Below are 5,294 nucleotides of genomic sequence, written 5' to 3' on the forward strand. Positions count from 1 at the left end.
GAAAAACTTGGGGCTCAGGTCGGCGAGGTGCAGCAAGAGCTTCAGGATCTCATGAGAAAACATGAGAGTTGGGAGCTTGAGTCAGAGACCCGAGCGTCCGAGCTCGCGGTGGCCCTTGAGACTGCCAAGTCTGCCAAGGCCGAAGCCCAAAAGGCCCTCCGAGAGTTGGAGGATATGAAGAAGATAGCAGCGGGTAAGGCATTCTTTATGCAAAGCAGAAATATAAAAGTAAACTACTTGTTACTTACCCGAATCCGGAGTTCTCTAGGGGCATTCGCAGATCTTCCCTGCAGCGTATCCGATGCCGCCGCATTCTACCGAGCTGAAGAGGGCAGCTCGATGGAGAAGGTGTTCTGGTCTCAATATACTGAGGCCGGACACCCTGTGCCCTCGAGCGACCAGCTGAAAGAGCTGGTTGAACTCCACAAGGCGGCCGAATAGGCCATGAAGGGCTTCATAGTTCGGCTGTGGCCCGGAGAGGCCCTGCCTGGGAGCTACTTCGGGCTGGTGCGGCGGCTGGTGGAGGCTTGTCCAAGGCTCGAGGTCCTCAAGCGCTCCGTCTGCATCGAAGGTGCCCGTAGGGCCCTTGCCCGTGTAAAGGTGCACTGGGGTAAGCTAGACGGTGAGAAGCTTGTGAAGGACGGGCCGCCGCCGGGGAAGGAGCATCGCAAGCCCAAGAACTATTACAAGGATGTTCTTGCGGGTGCTTGCCTTGTGGCAGATGAATGTACCAAGGATGTAATTTTTGAATAAACTCACTCGTTTTTATCCTGTGCGCTGAAAACTTGTTCATAGGCGCTTAAGCAATGCTTGTTGAATTTAAAATATTATTTTCTGTGCGGCTGTTTATCAAAAAATTGAGAGATGGCCAGTCGTCGGCTTCTGCCCCCATGCCACTAGTGCTGGGGTGTTTGGGGATAAACCTGAGCACTCTTTTTCCCATAGTTGGGGTCCTTCGAGGGAGGCACTCAGCACGCGAACCAGGCAATCGGACTATAATGCTTGAACACTCTCACTTAGCCATAGAACTTTATAATTTTAAATTTCGGCGAAGCCCCTAGTTCGGAAGACCGAGTTCGGGGCGCTATCCACGCCTTGGCTGGGGTTATCTAGCTCCTCGCTCGAAGCGGCATAGGCCTTTAGGGACCCGAAAAACCTCTCGAACAGCGACCGGTCTCTCGCCTCATCATGAGAGTCAGTTTTAGCTTTCTCCACTGAGGTGCTTAGCCCAGCTCAACCGGGGCACAATCGCAGTGGTTCTCCTAGTGCTACCTTAGCCGATATAGCGGAACGTAAGGCACCAAAACATAGGAGCCGGGCAAACCCAACTTGACCCAAATCATGATTCGGAGCCGATGCGTATAGTGCTACAAGTTCGGGGTGCCGCACTTGTGAAAGTGTACGGACTTCTCACACCATATTAAAGGGTACTGAAGCCCCTGGCGTACTTGTCGTACCATAGTGTACGGGTGCAACATGTCATTAATGAACATATATAAAATAGAGTAATGCAAAAAATAGACGAGAAGCTAAGCATTGTTTATAGAGAGGCTATTTATCATAGCCGAACGATACAAATAGTGCGATAAGCAAAAGATATTGGACTATTCAGTATGTCCTGACCAGGGGCAGGCCGCGGAATTGTATTTAAAACAGGTATACCGCTCGTAACAGAGACCACATGGGATTTCCATAATGCGACATGGCTTTGTCTGCCTCCCTGGATCTTGCATCGTTTGTGCGGCAGTTGTGCCGAACAGGTCGTCCGAAGTATGGAGTCCTGAAAGTAAGAAAAATTAAAAAAAAGAATCCGGCAGCCCCTAGTACGTTTTAAGCCGTATGTTGGGCGTGCCGTTTATTGTGCCCCTTCCCCTGTGCCCATGGTATTTCAAGGGCGTAGTTGTGTACGCGAGGTACTGGTTTCGCTAGGTCACGAAAGCTGGGGTTGGGGCCGCATTGCTATGCTTGCTCAGAGTGTGCCAGGCGGTCCTGCTGTAGGTTACTCTGGGTGCGCTTGGCAATGTCTGGCTTTTTAATGGCCGGATTGGGGAATTGCCTAAGAAGGCTACTTTGTATCTCCGCTGCGAGAGCCGCCGTATGCTCCTCCGTATGGAGGGAGCGTTTGGTGTTTCCATTGACCGTGATTACTCCTCGAGGGCCTGGCATCTTGAGTTTGAGATATGCGTAATGCGGCACCGCATTGAATTTTGTGAATGCGGTTCGTCCGAGCAGGACGTGATAGCCACTGCGAAACGGGACTATATCGAAGATTAACTCTTCGCTTCGGAAATTATCCGGGGATCCGAAGACCACGTCAAGTGTTACTGAGCCTGTATAGTTGGCTTCTACACCTGGTATAACGCCTTTAAAGGTCGTTCTTGTGGGTTTGATCCTTGAGGGATCTATTCCCATTTTCCGCACTGTGTCCTGATAAAGCAGGTTCAGGCTACTGCCACCATCCATGAGGACTCTTGTGAGGTGAAATCTGTCGATGATTGGGTCGAGAACCAATGTGGCGAAGCCGCCATGACGGATGCTAGTGGGATGGTCCCTTCGACCAAAGGTGATCGGGCAGGAGGACCATGGGTTGAACTTTGGGGCGACTGGCTCCATCGCGTATACGTCCCGCAGCGCACGCTTCCGCTCCCTCTTGGGAATGTGGGTTGCGTATATCATGTTCACCGTCCGCACTTGTGGGGGAAAGCCCTTCTGTCCATTGTTGTTCGGCGGCTTGGGCTCTTCGTCGTCGCTGTGCAGCCCCTTGTCTCTGTTTTTGGCTCTTAACTTGCCTGCCTACTTGAACACCCAACAATCCCTGTTAGTGTGATTGGCTGGCTTTTCGGGGGTGCCATGTATCTGGCACAAGCGATCGAGTATTCAGTCCAAACTGGACGGGCCCTGAGTATTCTTTTTGAATGGATTTTTCCGCTGACCGGATTTATAGCCTCTGAATCCGGCATTGACTGCCTTCTCTTCATTGCTGTCGCTGTTAACGCGGTGTTTTTGCTTATTCCGACGTGTCCTGCCACTTTTGTCCTTGGTATCCGAATTACCAGGGTTCTTTGATAAGTTGTTACTGTGAGCCAGCCAGCTGTCTTCTCCTGCGCAAAAGCGGGTCATGAGTGTCGTGAGTGCTGCCATGGATTTTGGCTTTTCCTGTCCCAGGTGCCGGGCAAGCCACTCGTCGCGGATGTTATGCTTGAAGGCTGCTAGGGCCTCTGCGTCCGGACAGTCGACTATCTGGTTTTTCTTTGTTAGGAACCGTGTCCAGAATTGTCTGGCTGATTCTTCTGGCTGCTGAATTATGTGGCTTAAGTCGTCGGCATCCGGTGGTCGTACGTAAGTGCCCTGGAAGTTATCGAGGAATGCGGCTTCCAGGTCCTCCCAAGAACCGATTGAGTCTGCTGGCAAGCTGTTAAGCCAATGTCGGGCCAGTCCTTTAAGTTTGAGCGGGAGGTACTTGATGGCGTGTAGATCATCGCCGCGTGCCATGTGGATGTGAAGGAGATAGTCCTCGATCCATACCACCGGGTCTATGGTGCCATCGTATGATTCGATGGTTACGGGTTTGAAGCCCTATGGGATTTTATGATCCATTACTTCATTCGTGAAGCATAGCGGGTGTGCGGCGCCTCTGTACTGGGCTATATTATGACGCAGCTCGGAAGAGCTATGTCTGTTGTGTTCGGCCCGACCGGATTTGTTGTATCCGGAGTGAAGATCATTGTCACATGCCGTAGGGCGCCAGTGCGATCCGTAGATCGATCTTGTTTGTCTTGCTTTATCCTCCAGTATGTCTCGCAGGTCGGGCGCATTTTCCCGTGCCTTAGTTGTGCAGCGTCGGGGCATGGCTTGGGTGGAGGGCTGAGCGGCCTCTCTGTCATGGCCACGGGGTGGCTGGTCTGCCATGTCATGCGCTGGTGATGTAGGTGCTTCCTCCTCTGATCGGGGTAGCGGCCTGTGCTTCGGGTAACTCTTGGAGGGGCGTTCGAGTTCATACTCTTCGGCCGCAAGGACTTCAGTCCATCTGTCAGCTAGCAAATCTTGGGCAGCTCTAAGCTGTTGCTGCTTTTTCTTGAGGCTGCTTGCCGTGGCTAAAAGCCTGCGTTTAAAATGCTCTTGTTCGATGGGGTCTGATGGTATGACGAATTCATCGTCATCGAGGCTTGCCTCGTCTTCGGAGGGAGGCGTATAGTTATCATCCTCGACCTCTTGGTCTGCCGCTCTCTCGTGAGGGCTGGCTTCTCCATCTTCCTGTGCTGAATCTTGCTGAAGTGGGTGTTCTTCGGCGCTGTCCGGGGTAGTGTTATCTCCCGTGCCGGAATCACCATTTTTGCTTTGGCGGGATTTAGAGCGGCGCCGCTGACGCCGGCACTTTGGCTGTTTCTTGGGGGCGTTATCCCCCCTTGTTCCATCGCCATCTCCATCTTTTGGAGTATCCACCATGTATATGTCGTATGACGAGGTGGCTTTCCAGCGCCCTACAGGTGCTGGTTCCTGTTCGTCTCCTATATCGTCGTCCATGCCGTCGATGTCTTCGGAGCCGAAGTCAAGTATGTCGGTTAAGTCATCGACAGTGGCTACAAAGTGGGTGGTGGGTGGGTTTTGAATTTCCTCACCGTCCGTATCCCACCCTTGCTGACTGTAGTCCGGCCATGGCTCTCCTGATAAAGAGAGAGACTTAAGAGAATTCAGGATGTCGCCAAAAGGCGAATGCTGAAAGATATCCGCTGCGGTGAACTCCATTACCGGCGCCCACTCGGATTCGATTGGCAGGGGCGCGGGGGGCTCGGAGTTCGGAGAGGAGTCCGGCTCCTCGGAGTCACGGGCCACACGGAGTGCGGGGCTGGAGTTCGGCTCGATCGCCTCTGAGATCGCAGCCCCTGAGGCAGCGTCCAACCGCCGATCCTCGATCGGCGCAGTAGGTTCCGAATAAATGGTCGAAACCAATGCGTGTGCAGCCTCCAAGGCGCTGTTCGGTGGCAGAGCTATATCGTGCCCATCGAGACAGTGCGGCACGCTTGGCTGTGGCTCGAATCCCTCGAAGATCAAGTCTCCGCGGATGTCAGCCGTGTAGTTTAGGCTTCCAAACCTGACCTGATGGCCAGGGGCGTAGCTTCCGATCTGCTCAAGGTGGCCGAGCGAATTGGCCCGCAGTGCGAAGCCGCCGAAGACAAAGATCTGTCCCGGGGGGGGGGGGGAAGTCTCACCCTGGACCGCATCGTTGTGGATGATCGAAGGATCCATCGGGCCTAAAGGCGACGACACAGAGGAACTCTCAATGAAAGCACCAA

Source organism: Triticum dicoccoides, chromosome 1A (genome assembly GCF_002162155.2).
Source record: "Triticum dicoccoides isolate Atlit2015 ecotype Zavitan chromosome 1A, WEW_v2.0, whole genome shotgun sequence".
In the NCBI taxonomy this organism is placed as follows: Eukaryota; Viridiplantae; Streptophyta; class Magnoliopsida; order Poales; family Poaceae; genus Triticum; species Triticum dicoccoides.